Source organism: Antechinus flavipes, chromosome 4, assembly GCF_016432865.1.
Source record: "Antechinus flavipes isolate AdamAnt ecotype Samford, QLD, Australia chromosome 4, AdamAnt_v2, whole genome shotgun sequence".
NCBI lineage: Eukaryota > Metazoa > Chordata > Mammalia > Dasyuromorphia > Dasyuridae > Antechinus > Antechinus flavipes.
The window spans coordinates 40,780,091-40,802,268 of NC_067401.1; the positions used below are offsets into that span (position 1 = coordinate 40,780,091).

Genomic DNA, 22,178 nt, shown 5'->3' on the forward strand with positions numbered 1-22,178 from the left:
CCCTAAACAATGAAGGCTTTCCTTGATAATTTGGACAAATAAGAACAAGTTCTTCCAATGGCCATGAAAACAGTGGAAGCAGGCACGAAGGAGCATTTAGAATTTGATTAGGGATCAAAAACGGTCATTTACTGAACCTCAGGCCATCACCAATCATCCTGACTTTTGTCCTGTTACTGGACTTTGATGATTTTGGAAGAGAGAGTGAGGTTGATGACTTTGTGCAAATAAATCCAATTCATGGGCAAGTCAAGAGATCACTTTTCCTTTTGAGTAATTGTGGGGTTTGTGGAGAAGGCCTTGTAAAATTTTATTCCTCAGTGTAATTAGTACAATGTTGTCTTCAATAGAAATATTGTTGTGGCCTAATGGATCTGGCTAGTATGAACCATGGCACCTTATGAGATTTCCTTTTGACTGGCTATGTTTTATGAACTAGCTTTGTATTCCTTGTATAAACCCATTATGGTTATAATATATAACTTTTCTACTATGTTCTAATATGTTGTCTTAGCCTGCCCGCTAATGTCAATATTCATTAGGTTTCTTATACTTTTCTTTCTCTATTTTGCCTATCCCTGGTTTAGGTATAGTAAGAAAAAGCATTTTTGTGTCAGAGAAAGAGATTGGAAGAGTGGCATCTTCATTTCTTCATGTGTTTATTTTTTGGGAATTCATCCATTTTCTTTAATTTCAGTTTTATTTGCATAAAATTGTACAAAATGATTTCTGATGCTTTGATGAGTTCTTTTTATTTTTGAAAAGAAATTTAGTTTCCTTTAATTAAAAAAAATCAGATAAGCTAAGAATTTTTATAATACATTAGTTTAAAAAAACAGTTCCTAATTTTATTTATCAGTTCTATTATCTTTTTGCCTTCATTTTTTATTAAATCCATCTTAAATTTTTAAATGTAACATTTCACAATATTGACAATCTACTTCTTCTGGATAGGCTTACTTAGTTTCCATGATACCATTCTCTCAGTTTTTTTTTTTTTTCCTGCCTTTGCTAACTATTGCTTTTCATTCTCCTTTATTAAATCTTCAAGTAGGGCATACTTTTTGAGTGGGGGTATCCTCTAAAGCTCTCTTCAGAATCCCCATTCCTGGAACTCATTTGCTCCTCACTTTTGCCCTTTAGAAGAGTTTGGCTTCTTTCAAGATTCATCTAAAACATCATATGTTCTAGGATGCTATTTCAAAAAACTGTGCTCCAGCTTGATCCTTTAAGATTATCTTCCATCCACTTGGAATGAATCTTGTACATATCTATTATAAGAAAATGATGATATAGGAGAGTTTTGGAGGAAACTGAGAAGACCTTAACTGGAGAGTAAAGTGAACAGAACTAGGAGAAAAATTTGTAAAATGACAACATTATAGGGAAAAATAACTTTGAAAGACTTTAGAACTCTGATCAATGATAAAACACAGAGACATTAATGAACTTAAATTGCAGAGAGAGAGATAGAATGGCCAATTTCTGAGTATTTGTTTTGCTGGACTATGCATGTTCATAGAGAAAACTTTGAAAGACTTTAGAACTATTCTTTTTCTGGGTTTTGTTTTTTTAAAGATATTTTAATATTAGTAGGGAGGACAGGAGAGAGGTAAGACATTATAAATGGATGTAAAAATACATTAAAAAAAAAGAAAACTGGCAGAGAGCAGTTTGTCATCAATGTGATTTTGAGAGGATCAATGATCCTCTTTCTGAAAGTCATTTATAAAATAGAGTTAATACTTCTATTACCTAATTTATAGAGTCATTGTCAAAAAAGTACTTCATGAATTTCAAACTGCATGAAGATTGAACTCCATGTTAATTATGCTCTTTTTTCAACCCTCCTTTTTTTTGGATCTATTTTGCTCCATTATTCCAGGAACCCTAACTCTAATTATCCACAGAGATCTGATTTCTATGAGGGGAAGAAAAAGGATAGGAAAAGCATTTTTATTTATCAATTTATGTTCCGGCAAACATTCTCTTTGCTTTCATGGCCACCAGGTGGCAATATTGACCTCCAAATGATATACTTGTGGCACAATAAGCTTTTTTTTTTTGTTTTTTTTTACCAAACAAAATACAGAACTGAGAGTGCAATTAGTCTTGCAGCTGTTATTATCTTTATTTCAAAGAGAGGGCAGGGAGAAAGGAGTTAACTTGGTATTTACAGCTTGGAGATTGTGGCTCAGGCCCTGTCAGACAAGAGAGTAGGACCATTCTTGGATAGACAGTGACTATAACATAACTGCAGGACATGAGATTGTCCTTGGCAATAATTCTATTCCCAACTGAGGGAATTATGAGTTTTTGGACAAGGATGAAGTCAGAGAGTATATAAGCACCTGGAGACTGTTTTTCTTTTCTATCTTTCATTGTGTCAAAATGGTATGTGAAGGGGAGTAGGAACCTCAAGGTTTAAAGTTTTCTTTTGAAACTGTTTTTCCAAGTCTAATTGCATAAATGAAAAAGGGAAGTGGGGGGAGGTGGGGTATGGCCCACTATATAGGACTTAACATAGGAAGGAAGGTATGGCCTTCTAACCAAGGCCTAACAATCAGGCAAAACAATTTTGTGCTCAGAAATATAGAGATTGATCATTGGAACTATTTTAGTACACACAATATATAGAAACCCCTCCTGGATCACTGCCTTGTCATGGCAGAAAGGATTGATTAGCTCAGTGAAACTATGACTGTGCTGCTCAGGGTGTCTGAAATGGGCAGGTGTCATAATAGAGAGTTCTGACAAAAAGGGATTCACTAGAGAAGGAAATGGTAAACTACTCTAGTGTTTTTGCCAAGAAAACCCTAACTGGGATGTCCATCAATGGAGAATGGTTGAACAAGCTATGGTCTATGAATGAAGTGATAAAAGAGTTGACTACTTATGTATGATATAATAATCTTCACCATTCCCTCTTCCCTACTGAAAATTTTCCTTGGATTACAGGGAAATAGAAGAATGAATGGTAAGTTAACAGGAATTCACAAGAATGAAATAGTTTTTTTATTAAGAAGGAAGTTTTAAAATAATCAATGGATATTTACATATGTTAGGTGGAATGAAATAAATGAGCCCAATTAATGTGAATTTAAATTATACAATGCAACAACTAACTCATCATTCAAATTTTAAGAGCAGGCATTAGATACACATTCAACAGCCATTTGAATGTCATTTACATTTGATGGAATTATCTCATTTCAGCATATAACATGCTAGGAAACATTGTCCCTATTCTATATATTAAATAGAGAATATAAATTCTGTATTTCTATAAATAGAATAATCATATAGTACTTAGATATCATAGTTACTATAACAACCAATCCATAAAAGGAGTCATTCATGATTGATAGGTATTTCATATGAAATCACAAGTATTATTACCCATCTTTTACATATTAAGAAATAGAAGTTAAAAGAATTGATGTGATTTACTCAGTCACACAGCTAATCAGTGTCATCACTAAGATTCAGATTTGTATTTTCTTGCTCTACTATTTACTTTTTACAAACATATCACATATAAAAGAAAAAATTAAAATACTATTAATTAAGGGATTCTGCCAGGAATTTAATATACAAAAAAGAGTGGCAGACAGAACAGAACCATGGGGGAAGGGAGGAAGAAGAGGAACCAGAGAAGGGGATAGAGCAGGACCAAGCAAGTATATGAGTAGGAAAGGTAAAAACTAGGCTAATAATAACCCTCTTTGAGGGGCAGAAAGAGTACTTGGGGTACAGTGGATAGAGCACCAGCCCTGAAGTCAGGAGGACCTGAGTTCAAATTTGTCCTCAGACTCTTAACACTTGCTAGTTGTGTGACCCTAGGCAAGCCACTTAATCCCAGTAGCCTCAGGGGGAAAAAAAAAAAGAGTACATTGATTATAAGTGCTCCATTTCTATAATCTAGAACTTGGAAGTTCTTTCATGCTATCACAATTTTCTGATACTTATCATTCTTTCCGCCTATTTCCTTCAAAACCCATTGTTCATCCCTACTATGACCTGTGGCCTGGAAAGATTTACACAATAACAGCAACAATATGCGATGATCAACCAGGAAAGACTTGGTTCTTCTCCGTGTTCAATGATGCAAAGTAATCCCTGTAGACTTTGGATAAAAAAAAAGTCATCTGCCTCCACAAAAAGAATTATGGAAACTGAATGCTATATTCACTTCTCTTTTTAATTTCTCCCATGGTTTTTCCCTTTTGCTCTGACTTTTTTCTCCTAACATGATTCATAAAGCAATGTGTATTTAAAAAATAAATAAATTTACTAGAAACAACAACAATAACAAAAAACCCCCACAGCATTCTAGAGATAGCTTTAAAGGATTTCAGATATATCTCTCTATTTCTACCAGGTCCAGCCCCCATTCTGGGTTCCCTCCACTGTTAGCTGCTTGTGATTAACCTTAGTTCCATTTAATCATTTAACTTTGACAAAAGTATATTAACATTGATGATTTAGCAAGAACAGAAATATAAATATTCCCCTTTCCAAAACCTGGAGGACATACCCTTAACTGTATCACCTTAGTCCCTGGATACTGAGACTGAAACAGTGCAGTTTTGGAATAGCATGTTTCCTACTAAGTTCACATCCAAATGTAGCTGTCTAAAGGAGTCATCCCTCTTGGATTAACCTTTGTCTCTACTACCAGTAGACTGGGTCCCAAAAGTTGGTCCTTATCACTCAGGTCTCAAATCCTGGTTGACTCAAATAGAGAGTCCATCTGCAACTATGGATAGTGACTCACTCTTCTGTTCTTTCAAAACTCACAGGGTCATAGCCTACTATCTCTACCAGAAATAAAAGAATGAGCCAAAGAACTGACTATGTAGGCCTCATCCAAGGCTGAAGTTGAGGAGGTGTCAAAGCTTCTCTCCTGAAAGCATTGTCTCTCACAAGAATGGAAGAAGTCAAATCAAGAGAAAAAGAATAAAGTTGACCAATACCTTTTGAAATGCACACCTAGTTCTGGTTATACAGCCCCCGCTAATCCAAGATAATCCATTCACTGTATGATTATCAGGCTGAAACCAGTTACAGAATGTCTATGCATGATCCCAAATCCCTATGATAAATGCATCTCTGAGAACTCTGCATGTGGTTGAATATATCGAGCTTGTTGATCAGTACTCCATTGCACTCACCAGGCACTCTCAGATTAGGACTGGCTCAGGTTCAAAGGATGTGAGGCATCTATTTCATATTTTTTAACTGTCAAAGTCATGACCATCCTTCCAGCTTGTTTGATATTATTTTCAGCTCCTCAGTCTTACCACACGTACTCAATCCATTGCCAAATCTTGTTTCAATTTCTGCAGCATTATACAATCATCATCTTAGTTCAGGCAATCACTCTTACTTGGTTTACTGCATTAACTTTTGATTTTTTTATCTCAATCACAAGCCTCTTTCTACACATTAGTCTATCCTCCATATAATTGCCAAAGTAGTTTTCAGCTAAAGGTCTAATCATGTCATCTTTGCTATTCAACAAACTTCAGTGATGTTGCCTTGATGAGGAAACCTTAACACTTTTTGGGGGATTGCATTTTAAAGTTCTTCACAACTTGGACCCTTTCTATCTCTTCAAACTTCTTATACTATATTCCCTTCAGTAAACTTTGTGATTAAGCTACATGGCTCTATCTGCTTTCCAGAACACACAGGATTTGTGTGGTCTATTTTACAATGACTCCACCCTCCTCGGCATTTTTCAAGTTGATCCATTTCAAGTATCACCTTTTTCATAAAGCCTTTTCTGAATCTGATAGCTGTTGCTATACCTTCTCCCCAAACTCTCTTGTGCTGCTCAAACCCCCCTCTCCTCCTCCCCCCAAAAAAGCCAAAACCAAAGCCACCAAGTTCTCCCCCTCCATTACACATAACAACATACATAGAATCAATCGACCAATGACCACTGTGTGACAGCTACAGGGCTAAGCTCTAAGGATATAAAAAAGGCCTTTCTTCTACCTCCAGCTGTTAATGCATCTCCTTCTCAGGCTGTCATCTATCCACACTGTATATATCTTCTAAATACCGAGTTATATGTTGTTTCTCCTGAATTTCTTTAGGGTAGAGAGTTTTTTTGGTTTTTCCTTCCCTCCCTCCTTCCTTCCTTCCTTCCTTCCTTCCTTCCTTCCTTCCTTCCTTCCTTCCTTCCTTCCTTCCTTCCTTCCTTCCTTCCTTCCTTCCTTCCTTCCTTCCTTCTTCCTTCCTTCCTTCCTCCTTCCTTCCTTCTTTCCTTTCTTCCTTCCTTCCATCCATCCATCCATCCATCCATTCTCAGTGCTTAGCCCAATATCTGGCATGTGGTGCTCAATGAATGCTAGTTATTTGACAGATTGACTGGCTGCTATAGACCCAGAAATCCAGAAAAATGGCCTCTGTACATCTTTACCTCTTTCACAAGAAATGTGAAAAGGTTCCTCCCCTTTTTGATGCAGAGTTGAGACACAGATAAATTTGTGAAACACTGCATACAATGGCAGACTTTGAATATGATGGTTAGTTTTGCAGATCTTTTTACGTTATTTATTTATTTTTATAAGAGATGACTCTTGGGGAGAAATTAGAAAATGTGGGCAATATAACTTAAAACACATAAATAACGTGCATTTACAAAAAAACAAAACAAAACAAAACAAAACAAAAAACAGCAGAAGAGCGAAAATAAATTCAATTCAACTGTTCACTCATCCATTAAGAACTTACTATTGACCAGATGTGTGTGCTTGTGGGGGAAGGAGAGTAACAAGCAAAGACAGAAACAAAACAGTCCCTGCCCTCAAAGAGCTTGTTTTATTGACTCAATATAATGATCGTGATCGAGACAAATCCGAGCTGCTTCCTCCAGTGAAATGCGCCAGCCGTATACGAATTTTGCAAGGAAGCCGTTTCTGGCCGGGCCTTTACCACGGGCCTGCACTGACTGCGGAATTGGGGGTGCCAGGGGTCGTCCCAGCCGAACCTCGGGACTGTGGCTACGCCACGTTCCAAATAGGCTGGGGTGGAATTCCATCCTCTCCATTTTTCTCTTTCAGTCTTCCCAGCAGCCAAGTATAAGTGCCTGAGGGTCCGATGCTAATCGTTTTTTTCTCGTTTCACATTTGTCTCAGGCTGCTGCAGTCTATGAGAGGAGGTCATAAATGTCAAAAAGGGTCACTCTTGGATTGTCTGGTCTCCACCCTCTCGCAGAGATAATTGATTTCTCCCCCTCCTCCTCCAGTCTTGGTCTCTGTGATGCAATAACGAATTTCAATATAAGATGAAACAATTACCGTCGGGAAGCATCAATTTCCTATTTGTCTATGACGATATAGAAAAACTGGGTGGAAACGTTCGAAGGGTAGTCGTGGCCGAGTGGTTAAGGCGATGGACTAGAAATCCATTGGGGTCTCCCCGCGCAGGTTCGAATCCTGCCGACTACGAGAAGCGTTCTTTTTCTCACCCGAGTTCGAGTTCTGACAAATTTCCATTTACTGTTTGAAAGATTAACTTCGAAGAATTCCTTTTTACACTTCTTTAGGATCACTTGCTCTTGGTATATTAATCTATTGGAACAAATAGCCTTATGAAAGATAGAATGGGCAACTGGAAGAATACTGGCCTTGGTTTAGGAGATCTACATTACCCTCTTAGACGCCGTGTTAATTTAGGTAATTCCCTTCCCTGAAGATATGTCCCCAAGTACATACACATTTTGCTTCTTTTCTATCAGATATGATCTGGTAGAAATCTTTTGCAAGATTGACTCCAGTATTTGGAACAGTTCCAATTACTTCCACCATAATTCCTACCTCGCATCAAAGCTCAAAGACCACTTCCTACTCTAGACCTTTCCTGATTGCCTTTGTGTCTAGGGCCCACCCTCGAATTAATTTGAATTTACAAAGTACATATTTTGTATCTACTTAGGTCTACAATTTTTTTCCCCTGATAGAATGTAAACTTCTGGAAGGCACACATTTCTTTTTTTTTTTTTTCTTTTGTATCCCCATAGTTTGTAACAAAATATGTGCTTTAATTAAAAACTTGTGGATTGGTGAGGAGTTTTGAATACTAGACAACAAAGTTTGAGCTTCATTTTACAGTCAATATTTCAGAGAAGATGTTTGACCAGAGAAATGACATGATCTTTTCTTTTTGCAGAAAGGAGATGTTAAGGGTAGATTGGAAGCAACTAAAGGTAGGAGGACTTGGAGAACTAATGAAATAATACAGAGGGCTTGTATTCTGACAGCATCTGTGGAAATACAAAGAAAAGAGAGTTTATGTAAGAGATGCTGCTGAGGTGGCATCCATCAACCCTGGTCAGGGGTCGAATGTAGGCAGTAAAGAATATGGAAGAGGCATATATAAAACCACAAAGTTTTAATTTTTTTGATCTTGTTCTCCCCCTCTTCCTCGTGCTCCTCTTCCTCCTCCTCCTCCTCCTTCTTCTCTTCCTCCTCCTCTACTTTCTCCTCCTCCACTTTCTCCACCTCCATTTTTTCTTCCTCCTCCTCCTTCAGAAGGCTGTGTGAATGGTGCTGCTATAAATAGAAAGAGATAGAGGATAAGAAATAGATTTTAGAGAAAGATTCTTGATTGGCTGGATGTGTTAGATTTGATTTGGGGTGAGATATCAAAGGGCTAACATTCTTTTGGAAATGCAGATCTCAAGCCTTGAGAGAGAGAAATAAGGGCTGATTCCTGAATCATCTTAATGACAGAGATTGTAGAGAAAAGGAGAACAAGAACATATCTAACTCCCATATTTCTCCATTTCTACAACCTCTTCTGGGCCATGAGATCTTCTTGCTATCTTTCAGGATAAAAGCTTATGGAGTTTTCCCTCTATCCTACCTTTCCATTCTTCTTATATATCACATCCCGCTATGAACTTTATGACTCAGTTGAAGTGTCCCATTCCACACATTCTCTTTCCCTATAAGATACCTTGCCCAGAATGCTCTATTCAGCTCCACTTCTAGTTTTTTTTTTTTTTTTTTGGTTTCTTTCCAGACTCCACTCAAATTTCACTTTCTGAAGGTCTAACCTCCTCTTTGCAGAGGTCCCAAACATGCTAGCCATGTCAGGGACCCTTTGTCCAGTGCCCTTATCTCTACCTTCGCCTATTTCCATAACTATGCTTTAACCTTGCTTCCAAAGCCCATAATAAGCCTCTTTTATCAATCTAGCTTTTCAGGCAGATAAATGCTTTTATTGGAGACTCCCTCCGCTAGTAGACCTCATTTACCGCTGCCGAATCCATTGGGCTTTCAGGAGAGCTCCCGTTTGACTCCCTGTACTCCAAACCTGCCACTAGACCTTAACTAAACCCTAATTTCATTTAGGTACCCCAAATCTAGACCTCATCAAGATGAGGATTGACCTTTATCAGTGATCTTTTAGACCCAGGATAGCAAAATCTAAGTTGAGAACTCATTCAGTAGTCAGATTACTTTTGGACATGAACTTGATAGAAACAATATTTTGTAGACTCAGAGAGTATGTCTGCCTGAGTTATTGGGAAGAGATATCGTTCCATTTGCATCTACTATATATTTAAAGTAAATATCTCATGTTATATCTTTTAATATATTTTTTCCAATTACATGTAAAAGCATGTTTAACATTTTTTTTAAATTTTGATTTCCAAATACACTCCCTCTCTCCCTTTCTCCCCAGTAAGGGAATTTTAGAAAGTTTATTCATGTGCAGTCATATAAAACACATTTCCATACCAGTCAGTTGTAAAAGAAACACAAAGAAAAAAACCAAGAAAAAAAGTTTTTTAAAGAATGTTTTAATCTGTATTCAGACTCTTTCTGTAGAGATGGATAGCATTTTTCATCTTAAATTCGTTGAAATTGTCTTAGATTATTGAATTGCTGAGACTAGCTAAGCCATCCACATTTGGTCATCATACAACATCTGGATTACTGTGTTTAGTGGTTTCCTGTTTCTGCTCACTTTGCATCAGGTCATGTAGCACTTTCCAGATTTTTCTGAAATCATCCTGCTAATCATTTCTTATAGCATTTCTTATATAGTATTCCATCACAATCATATACCACAACCTGTTAAGCTATTCCTCAATTAATAAATAGATATTCTCTCATTTTCCAGTTCTTTGCCACCATAAAAAGAACTGCTATAGAAATTTTTGTACTTATATATCCTTTTCCTTTTATTTTTTGTTTGTCCTTTGTTTTTGAAGAAGACTAATGACATCACATGGAGATGTCTTCACTTGAGGGTGAATTAACTTTAAGTGAGACAGAGTTCCACAAAGTTGCTAACTTCACTCTCTCTTCCAGAGTCATTGAAATCTAGGGGCAGGACACAAGTTAGGACCTCTGGAAATGGCCAGGGGTGCAAAATTGGAAGCAACTAAAGGTAGGAAAACCCATTAGAACCTAATGAAATAATACAAAAAATGGCAAAAGAGGGCCATTACCATAAAATGGTTACTCGATGCTTGTCTAAACTAAAAATTCCACAGGGCCCACCCACTTTAGCTGTTTTCATGACCATTGGAACAAAGTGTTTTTATTTACCCTTTCTTCTAGGGGGTGGGGAGGGAGAAGAGCCATGTTCCCATGCTTGAAGTAAACATTTCCTTAATTCATCAGTAGGTTTGAGGCTTGTTGACTACTTTCAACCTGGTTTAACCTGTCTGCCAAGAAGGTTTTACTAGGGTGTGGCTACTGTGCGTGCTATAGCTTCTTGGAGCTACAAGTATGAATTGGATATCTCAGATTGGCTAAGATGACAGGAAAAGACAAGGACGAATGTTGGAGGGGATGTGGGAAAACTGGGACACTTAATACATTGTTGGTGGAGTTGTGAACTGTTTCAACCATTTGGAACTATGAAGAACAATTTGGAACTATGCTCAAAAAGTGCATACCCTTTGACCCAGCAATGTTTCTATAGGGCCTATATCCCAAAGAGATCTTAAAGGAAAGAAAGGGACCTGCATGTGCAAAAATGTTTGTGGCAGCCCTTTTTGTAGTGGCAAGAAACTGGAAACCAAGTCCATGCCCATCAGTTGGGAATGACTGAATAAGTTTGGTATATGAATGTTATGGAACATTATTGTTCTATAAGAAATGATCAGGAGGATAATTTTAGAAAGGCCTGGAGAGATTTACATGAACTGATGCCAAATGAAATGGGCACAAACAGGAAGTCATTGTATATGGCAACTTCAATAATATATGATGATCAATTCTGATGGATGTGACTTTTTCCAACTATGAGATGATTGATACTAGTTTCAATGATCTTGTGATGAAGAGAACCATCTACATCCAGAGAGAGGACTGTAGGAATTGAATGTGGATCACAACATAGCATTTTCACTCTTTTTGTTATTGTTGTTTGCTTGCATTTTGATTTCTTACTCATTTTGTTTCTTTTTTTTTAATCTGCTTTATCTTGTGTAGTAATGTGAATTTAACATATGTTTTAACATGTTTAACATATATTGAATTGCTTGCCATTTAGAAGAGGGGGGGGAAGGAGAAGAAAATTATAAACACAAGCCTATGTAAGGGTGAATGTTGTCAAATTATCTGTGCATATGTTTTTAAAATAAAAAGAATTATTAAAAAAAATCAAATATGAATTGGGTGATTAGTCACCAAAGGTGAATGAACAGACCTGAAAAAGTCTTATTAAGCTCAAACAACAGAAGTGCTAGTACTCTCTTAATAACCCATATGCCCTCTTTGAGTAGGTACTATTATTTGACTGTTCATCAATTGGGGAATGACCCATCCTGCTCTTCCCACTCCCACCTTTATCCTTTCCCTTCTTCCCTCCCTCCCTCCCGCCTCTTTCACCCTGTGTTTTATTTCTGTGAGGGATTATGTGGTTTCTCATAAAATCATTAAGGTAAATTGAACCTATAACCTAAATTTTAATTTATGAAGGTCTCATGGGTTTGGGAAAAGTGAAATTCTTTGTACAAACCTTACAATAGAATGCTCGTATCAGTTCAAGCAAGAATTAGCAAACATTGTAACCATAAACTTACACAAACACACCTGCAATAAGTCAGTCAACCATATCCGCTTGACTAGGAATTTAGCGAACCTTGGTAACCTATTTACTACTTTCACTTAAGCAATCATTGAGCAGGCAGTGAAAATTAAGCGGATAAGGGGAGGAGGTCATGGATTCCTATGGTTTTGACTATTTAATCGCTCCCAATTCTGTAACCAAGCGTCTCAATTCTTTGAGCACGCGGGGAACGGATCGCCCCTTTCTCGCGAGATTCTAATAAAACTTCTAATTTTCACTTTGAGAAATCTCTGACAGTCATTTTAAGTCAGGGGTAGCGTTGCTATCCCACACACTTCTGATCATCACTTCCCCCAACATACCCTCCTTTCTAAAAGCATCCCCTCCCTCCCCTTTCTTTTATTTCCTTATCCTGTTACTTCTCTATAAAGTAAGATAGATTTCTATACCCAACTGAGTTTATATGTTATTCCCTCTTTGAACTAATTCTGAGAATGATTCAAATATTGTTCTTCTCATTTCCCCTTCCACTATAAAACTTTTATCAAGCCTCTTTTATATGAGATAATTTATCCACATTCTACCTTTCTCTACTCTCAGTGCATTCCTTTTTCTCACCCCCTAATTATATTTTTTATATCACTCCATCACAGAGAAGTCACATCCCTACCCTCTATCTAAGAATATTACTTCTAAACTGTTCTAATACGGATAAAGTTCTTAGGAGGCTTCATTTTCCCATGTAGGAATGTAAACAGTTTAACTTTAGATAAGATGTTAAGAAGCAAGGAAACTCAATGAGGAGGCTTTGGAATCCTTACTGATGGTTTAGTAATGGTTAAGACAAAATTTTCCACATATTCTGTAGAGGATGTTTTATCTTGAATATTTGTAGTGATGTTTCACTTTGATGGTTTGAATTTGTCTAATAGGCCAGTTGATTGTTCTCTAAAATTTGTTTCTACTCCCAGGTCTAAGATTAGTAAAAGTTTTTATTTCAATTAAATATTTTAAAAGGCCAATTTGTAAAAGGCACTGTGATAGTGTAGTAAATATTTACTTGGTTCCAGGTCATTAGCAGAAACAGGGAGTCTGGTCACCCTATCCCTTCATCTACCTACTTATAATCACCTTCTATAGACCATTTTCACAAAAAAAAAGAAAGTATATATGTCTTTTCTCTACAATTCCTTCTTTTCCAACCTCTTTGCTAATGCAAATGTAATAGAAACTGACTCAAAAACATATTTTGTTTGGCTGATCTAACTTCTCTATGTGGAAAGGTTAGGGAGTTTTGTAGGGAAAATACTAGGATTTTCATAATTATTGATATATGTTTGATGAATATACTAATAATCTACCTTTTTCATGGTTACTATTTTTCCAACAGACTCTGACGTGGGAGTCAGTCTTACAATGCAGCTTGAAATGATGGGTTAACTCTTGAAAGCACTCTCCTGTATATATTAAGTGAAGCGATTCAAAACTTGTAGAACCTGTCCTTGTCAAAGTACTCTGTCCTCTACCAAATAATGACCCCCAGGATTTGAAACTATCACCTAAAAGTCATTCCTCTTTGACTGAAGAACATCCATACTGTCCTACAGTAGTGGGCTTGTCATGGGAGACTACTCAGGCCCTGAAAATGTATTTTTCATTTTGTGATTCATTTCCTCTCCCTTCCTACTTATGATTTATTATAAAATCTCTACCTTTCCTGCAATAGAAGGTCTCCTGCCCAAGGGAATTTCCAGTAAAAACTGTATTCCTCACTCTGAAATTGATGAATGAAATTGATCTCTAAAATCTGTTTGTAGTCCTGGTTTGTGCTACTCCAACTATTCAGTTTAGAAACCAAGACAGTAACAATCTGTTAACAGCTTGCTTCTAGTCCAATTGTGATTACTGTATATGCAAGTGAAGCATCTAGGAGAGAGTGGGAATATTCACAATCCTTCTGTAACTGATGCTGTTCTACTCAGTCAAACTGAGACCTATTGAAGACCTTAACTTAAAAAAGCCAAAGTCTTCGACTACATCCAGGGCCATCTCCAGTTATCTTGATTTATATCTTGCCAATGCACTCAGATGATTTTTGGAGAGAAAAAGGAAGCAGGAGAATTTGTACAGCCTCCCTTACTTAAATCCATTCACTTGCATGCCATGATATCACCTCCCTGATGTCATGGTCCTCTTCAAGAAGGATAAACAGTAACTACTAACCATATAATGGAGAAGAGACACTTTGACCAGGGAGGCATTCAAAAGGCCTTTCCAACTGAACAACTTTTGCTTCATAACTTCTTGAGGTATCTCAATAACTCATGGAATCTTGAGAAATCACAGTGTAGAAGAAAGGTCATGAGGCTTTATCTCCCCCAGACTACATGGTCTGATAAAAGGACCTTCATTCTCAGTCCCATCTTTGTGGTTTCTTTTCTTTTGCTTTCTAGATTAAGAGAATGGAACTTCTGTGAGTTTAGCAGAGATCTGGAGTCTAAGCATTTGAACAAGAGCAGCATCAAAATCCCCAAAGTAAGACATGATCTTCACAAGTGACCTTCTGTTCCCAAACCAATGGAAACTAAAACAAAGGATCATCTGGAAGACATACTTCATCTGGAGATAAACTTGTGCTTCATCTGGGAACAAGGCTATATAATTACGGAACTCGGGCAAGTGTTTGCCTTTATTCCCCGACTTGTCCCATGAAGAATTTTTCATTACCATGTATTTCTTCCATGGCTTTGTGTTCTAGCCCTAGAATTGAGGAGGTCAGAGAAACCCACCCTGTTTAGAAGACCCTTTCACTATCTTATTACTGGGTCTGTGCTTAGGAACGGAGCCCTGAAGCTGGCGATGGAGTTCCACTCAATTGGCAACTGAAAGTTTCCAGGGATTGATGTGATGTATAAAGCATATGTTCAGCAAAGAAGAGGTAATTCTCCTATATCTTCCCCAGACCTGCTTCGACCCTTACCACCTCCCAAGAATTTAGAAATGACTATGTCTTTACAATTTCTACTGTGTCCTACGGGACTCTCCCTCGGTTACCGCTATTACTATTACTACTACAATTACTTTAGTAGACTACTACTAATAGTATTAGACTAGTAGTAATAGTAGTAGTACTATCTTTAGAAGTAGACTTTAGTAGACTACCACTACTAGTAGTATTAGACTAATAGTAATGGTAGTAGTACTACCTTTAGTAGTAGACTTTAGTAGACTAGTGGTAGTAGTTAACTATAACTTAGTCTTTTTTAAAGGGAAAGATTTTTCAAATGCAAAAATTGAAACTCATATTTAATCTCTGACCCCGGAATATGTTCCTGCATTTAAATTATGCACAGAAGCCAGAGGCTTAACTGGATGGTTTCCCCTGAAAATTTAATTTTTTTTCCAATCTGGAGACTAAAAGATTTGAGGATTCAAGAAACCAGTCCCTATTGGGAGTGGTGGCACCCTGCTGTGGCAGCCTACCAGGAAATTTTTTTTTTTAAGGGGTGGGGGGCGGGGGAGAAGTGGTCTGCTTTTTCTTGCTCCGGACTGGGAGAAGTGCATTCGATTTCAGATTTTTAATTCACTGAAAGAATCACTCATTAAGCGAATAATCAGCCATGGGAACTCTTCGTTGCATATTCCAGGGGGGTGGGGAGGGGAGGGCGGGGGGAGGGGGAGAAGTGAAACGCTACAAAGAAAGATATATTCTGAAGGACCCAGGAAGAATTTTTGCTTGATTTTCTAGTACACAAAACTAAAACTGAGGACAGATTAGGAAAGGAAGAAAGATCACAGGATCGCAGATTCAGAACCAGTAAGGATCTTAGAGATAACTAGAAGTGTTTATTTCAATTGCCTCTGGATGTCTGTCTAATTCAGAAATTTAAAAAATCTCCTGATGGCTGGAAGAAAAAGTAAAGGATGAAACAAAGATATGGTTGTTGAAGTCCTAGAGGGAAAAAAGAAACTGTTGATGTAGCGGTTCCATGGTGTAATGGTTAGCACTCTGGACTCTGAATCCAGCGATCCGAGTTCAAATCTCGGTGGGACCTGCTGTTTGTTATTTCTACACTGACTTGTTGTGGAAGTGTTTTTAATGATAAATAATGCGATCAACAACTTTCTTCTGATATTGAAGGCAGGTACAGTTGTACATTTCTTAATTTCGTGTTCTTTCTGCCTTTGTCGTCGCGGAATTCTGAGGCAAAAGAAAAAAAAGAGAAATATGGGTGTGTTCGTCAGTAGGAGTAAGGTGACTAATGTTCTAGTGTTAAAATACAGTCTACTTTTCTGGAAGTAACCTTGAAGTAGTATGATGGAGTAAGTAGTACTCCTAGAATTGGAGATTCAGGGCTCGAACACCGGAAGTTGAAAACAGGATAATAACTTTAGCCAATTCCCTCATCCTGTCTCAGTTGCCTCGTGTTTTTTTTTTTTTTTTTTTTTTTTTTTTTTAATGATGTTTGGAATAGGTGGAATAGATGGAGAGATCATCTTAATGATGGTGTTTCTGAGTCAGTCAATAAGCATTAAGTACCTACTGTGTGCCCCGCACTGGATTAAGTAAACACTAAGGATACAATTAAGAAAAAGAATTGTAGCCTCTGACCTCAAGGAGTTTACATTCTAACCAGGAAAGACTACACAGAAAAGAAAGTTGCAGGGTCAAGATAAAAAGTATGATGTACCCGAAGGGAAACTCTCCTATCCTGCAATCAGAGGAGAGGGGCAACCTGAAGGTACCAAGGAGGTGTTGAGTACCAGATTTCTCCATGATAATATTTCTGGTGATGGGCTTATCCTGGAGGAAGCATATTGTTCTTAGAATCCAAACCAAGCAGAATCCTTGGTAAAAAAAGAAGATCAATTCATCCCGAGCCAATTAACCCCTCTAGGTCCCTCTGTTTCCTCGTCTATAAAATGGCATATTATTTATAGTACTGCCTTCAGAGGGAAATTCAAAAACTTTCGAGCTTCATATAAACACTTAATATCAGGTTTTGAGAAACATAAATCAGCCCCTTTCTCCTTCAGCCTAGCTTTTTCAGTCATAAGATAAGTAGACAGATCTTGGACCTTAAAAGAACCTCAAGAAATTTTTATCGCTTTCCCTTACGAAATGTGGATGTCCCACAGCTTCAATCTTACTTTTCCTCTTCCAAATAAAAAAAAAAATCACCTGGCTCTTTAACTTTTAACCTTTTACCTTCGTTGTGTAGAGTGATAGTCAAGTGACTTGTTCCTATTCATGCTGGTTGAGAGCCCAGTATGTGTTTCAGGATAAATTTGAACCTTAGGGGCCAACTCTGTTCACAATAACTGTTGCAATAACTGCAGCACCTGGGGCTCTGATACACTTTTCCTTTCTAGTCTTACTTGCTGTCAGGACTGTTTAAGCTGTTTCCCAAAACAGTTCTTCCCCCCCCCCCAAAAAAAAAAAAAAAAAAAAATTTTCCCAGTTGTGGGGAAACAGAGCTTGGCTTGCCTCCTTCCTGACTTTCATATCAGTGAGCACAGGATATCATCTAAAATACGGTCCTTCCTTAGCAAGCTTAATCATGAACTTTGTGTCTTTTGTATTTGCTCTCCTCTGATTTGTTATTTCTTGATGTGGATTTATCTAGGCTTGGGGATAGCCTTATAAAAGAGTTAGTGAGATCTTAGCTTCTATTCAGTTTCTTTCAGCTGAGGAATGCTAGGGGCTCTTGGAGAGATCATCCTTTAACAAAAGGATTGACCAAAAGTCTTAGTTTTACCAGGAGTTCTTGGACAGTATAGAACTGAGGCAAAAAGATAAATGATTAATTAGCTGTACTGCAAAATGCTTTATATTCTTATGAGATTTAAATATAACCCCAGCAGATTGCAAAAGTTTTACTAAATCTAGTTTATTTCTGTCTTTTATTAAATGCATACTTACAAATTTTGTTTAACATTCTTTTCATGTACATTAATACATTCTTATTCCATAATAAAAACTAGTAACATTATGAGTATTATATTATACCATAATATACATTCATAATTACACTGATTTTTTTTTCCTTTAGGGGAAAACTGAAAGTTAGCTATTCCTTAAGCTGTAAATCAAATTCTGATGGGAGTTCTTAAGAAACCAAAAAGTGGGAGAACAAGAAGCAAAGCCCTTCTAAGGAGAGGTGGCCTCTTCTCCACTTCATCCTGGTCCAAATCTCATGACCATGGGACAGAACATAGCACTATATTCCCTGTGGGCCCCAAAGAGGATTCCTTGAAGTTAAAGACATGACTCAGTTCTTCCAGAAATATCTTCATATATATATATACATACATATATATATATACATACATATATATGTATATGTATATATATATATATATATATAAACATACTATGAAAGAGACAGAAAGGGAAACAAAGATAAAATGAGATAGGTAGAGAAATTGAGACAGAGAATGGGTGGGGGGAGAGAAGAAGGGAGACACAGAAAGAGAAGTACAGAGAGGTAGAGACAAATACACGGAGACAGAGAGCTGTTTGAATGAAAAGAGCAAAGTTTTGTATTATTGTATTATTTGTACATATTGCATTATGTAATATTTGTATTATTATATTTTGTATTATTTGTATTATTGGTTTGTGACTAAACCTGATGTATCTGTGTATAGATTTAGAAACTGATTTGTTTGAGGTTACTGTTGACACTTAGTCATCAGGATTGGTTCTCGCAGCATGTACCTAATGTTCCTAGTGCTCAATGTTTTGGATTCTCTTATCACCCGCGAATTGGAAATCTGTGCTCAAGAGCCTCTCGCCTCTCCCCCCCCCCCATTTCCTTTTCCCCCTCCTCCCCCCGCCCCCAAAAAGTGATGGAATCTATAAAAAGTAGTCAGTATGAATCAGAAGGGAGTAACTTTCCTGACTTTTGGAGAAAATTTTCCCTTGTGCATCCTTTCGTTTCCCAAAACCATTTCCCTTCTAAAAATCCAGGCTTTTCTCTTGAATATTTTGCATATATTTAGGAACAATCCGATGCCTTTTGTGCAGCTCCATCTGGCTGTTACATGAGGGACAAGAAGGATTTCTGGCATTCTTCCTATTCAGGGAAGAAAGTGAAAAGGACTGCCTCTAGGGAAAAGAAGAGAAAAAAGGAAATTGTGGCTTTTAAACAAAAAAATAAAAAAAGAAACTTGAGCTAAAAGGTGTATCGCTTTTGTGTCAGATAAAATTCCCAGGGTGACGTTCTCAGCTGGTTCCATGGTGTAATGGTTAGCACTCTGGACTCTGAATCCAGCGATCCGAGTTCAAGTCTCGGTGGAACCTTCTCTTGTTTTTCTGCCCTTTAGGAAATGAGACTGAATGACTTGCTTGAATCCAAGCAAATTTTTTAAAAGTTTAGTTCAAGCGGAAGGAGAGGGCAAAATAATAACAATAATAATAAAGTAAAACGTGCACAACAGAGAATGAAAGAAAACTTACAAGGAAACATAGAAGAGATGGACAATCATGAATATAATGCCTTCTATTATTATATATCATTTCTTGAAATGAATTTTATTTGAATCATCCCTGTTGTTCTATTGGGCACATGATAATGGTTTTTTCCCCTTCCTTTTGTCTTTTCTATTCATTGTAACTTTGCATTTAAGTTTTAAATTAATTAATTTAAAGGGAAATAAAAACCTAGCTCATACAGCCTCCAAATTAGTATTCTTAAATGATAAATACTCCAAATTAGTATTCTTAAATGATAAATTACCTTTCCCAAGATGCTCTTTGGACTCACTATTACATTGTGGATAAAATTAAAGTTCCTTTCTTTGGTATTCAAAGTCCTTCATAATCTGCACCTACTTTACCTTTCTAAGATTATGAATCATTACTTCTCATCGTAAACTTAACTTTTAGCCAAAGTGTCTCGTTGTTCCCCTATATAAACCATTATATCTCCAGTCTGTCAGCCCTTCAAGCTTGAAATTCCAAACTCTCTTCAAAGCATTGCTCAAGGAGTACATCTTTATAAAACCTTTCCCAATCTTATTTCCTAATCTCTCAACTCCTCAACCCCATTACTTTGTATTAATTTTGTGTACATTTTGAACTTATATGGATTTTGATTTCCATGCTATCAAATCTTCTCAAACTTCCCACACTTTCCACTTCTCTATCCTACTAAGGATATAGACTCTTACTTTAGTTAAGGGGAAGGGGTGGGGAAAGAGTTGATTCGAAGTGAGTTTCCTGTCTCTCCCAGTCTTTACCTTAAAATTCCTTGAAATCATCCCATACTTTTTCTGTTGTGATACAGGAGCTATCTGCCACTAGCTGCTAAAGGTCTAACATAGACCTGTAGAGTGGCTCTCTTCATGCGAGCAGATGATAATGATACAAGGAGACTGAGAGGCTGTTGGTTCTCTGACCTCTCCACTGAGAGGTACTTGTGTTGTCTGATTTCTCTCATCTTCACTCTGCCTCCAATTTATTTCATTATCAGTCCACAAGCAACACCTGTGTCAGTAAAGGCTGCTTTGCAACTCCTTCAGATGTTAGGATCCACAGCTGTGGAGCCTCTCAGAGAACTGACCTGCCCCTTCACTTAGGCCTGGTCCTTAACATTTTTCCTCCTTTCCCACAGATTCACACAAAGTTATCTTTTCCCTTATCAAAGGTAACCTGTAATATCTCTCTAAAAGTGTAATATTCTCTTGTTGGGGTTTCCTTGGGGTTTCTGGAGGCAGCCTTCCTTTCAGTTCAATAATCACAAGTTCAGCCAGGAATTAAAATTTTATTGTCTCTTTCCAAGTCTTGTCTCCTTTCCTGGGGCCCAGTTAGCTTTCTTAGAGGCCTATCTCTTTTCTTGGTTCTGAGAGTTTAAGCTCCTGCCACCAGTTCTTTGTCTTCTCTGCTTCTGCCAGCTTCTTGAAGTCCTCCTGAATGTGTCTTGGTTTCTGTGTGGGAGGCAGGAGGACTGCCACCACTTCTCTGTCTTCCCTAGTTCTCCTCAACTGCCTTCTCTGGTTTCTGAATCTCCCCGAGGGTATCCTGGTTGAGGATCCTGGCTTATATATGCTCTCTTAAAGGTATGAATCTTGTAGAACTATAGTAAGTACTAAGTACATGTATTGAACTAGAGAACTGTTAAGCACCATGCTAAATTACTATTGTCTCTTTCAATTCCACTGACTTAACACCTTGTTTCAAGTTCTGACCTGTAATAGTAACCCTTCCACATATTCCCTATATCCCATCACCTTTTTTGTTCTCTAAGAAATTGCAACCTCAATTATTCTCTACTTCTGTCTTTCTAATCATTTAACCTTTCCCATATATATCCCTATCCTAATGACTTCAAATTGGCAGTATTTTAAAAACAAAACACAACAAATGAAAAGGACTTCTACTAGACCTTAACAAGTCCTCAAACTAGGCTGTATGTCTCTTTCTTTTCTCCAGACAAACTGCTAGGGAAAAAAACAACAACAACAAAAACTTACTAGCTCTCACTTCTCAATTTTTTGCAGTCTGATTTATTATTGCATCATTCAACCGAAGTTGCTCTCTTCAACACTATCAATAATTTCATAAGTACCTGATGATCTTTTTTTTTAGTCCTTGTCCTTCTTGATCTACATGTTATATTTGATATGAACCATTCTTTTCTGAATCCTTTCAGCTTGAATTGTCTTCTTTCTGGATTTTGAAGTTCCCGATCTCTCTCAGTTCTCTTTCAACCTGTCTATTTCTTCTCAGTCTCCTTTGCGGGCTCAAGATTCTTATGATGCCCCTTTACTATGGAATATTTCCCCAGACTGGGTTTTAATTTCCCCAGATACTAGTGTCCTCTTTCCCAAACTCCCTAGTGTTTAGCAATTTTGCATCTTTTTAATATTTATTTTCAATATATCTATTGTTTATATGATTATATGTGTAATTATTGTCTCTTTGATTGGAACAAGTTCCACAAGAGTAGGGACTATTTTATTCTTTGTACTTGTATCCTCTGTTCCTAGCACTGAGTTTGGAACTTAGTAAAATAAATGCTTGGTGATTTAGAGGAAAATTATAACCATCTTAAAACATGAAGAATTATCATTTGGAAGAAGAATTCAGTAGATTTTTCCTCTTTGGCCCTTCTCATGTAAGGAGATGA

The 22,178-nt window shown here is 37.2% G+C and overlaps 3 non-coding genes across 3 annotated transcripts; all 3 read left to right on the plus strand.

Moving 5' to 3' along the window:
- Nucleotides 1-7,378: 7,378 nt before the first annotated feature.
- TRNAS-AGA (transfer RNA serine (anticodon AGA)) lies at nt 7,379-7,460 on the plus strand. Its single transcript has one exon. It is a non-coding gene; the product is annotated as a tRNA-Ser (tRNA).
- An 8,568-nt stretch (nt 7,461-16,028) lies between these two features.
- Nucleotides 16,029-16,100, plus strand: TRNAQ-CUG (transfer RNA glutamine (anticodon CUG)). The gene has a single exon. It is a non-coding gene; the product is annotated as a tRNA-Gln (tRNA).
- Nucleotides 16,101-19,279: 3,179 nt separating this feature from the next.
- TRNAQ-CUG (transfer RNA glutamine (anticodon CUG)) lies at nt 19,280-19,351 on the plus strand. The gene has a single exon. It is a non-coding gene; the product is annotated as a tRNA-Gln (tRNA).
- The last annotated feature ends 2,827 nt before the right edge of the window (nt 19,352-22,178 follow it).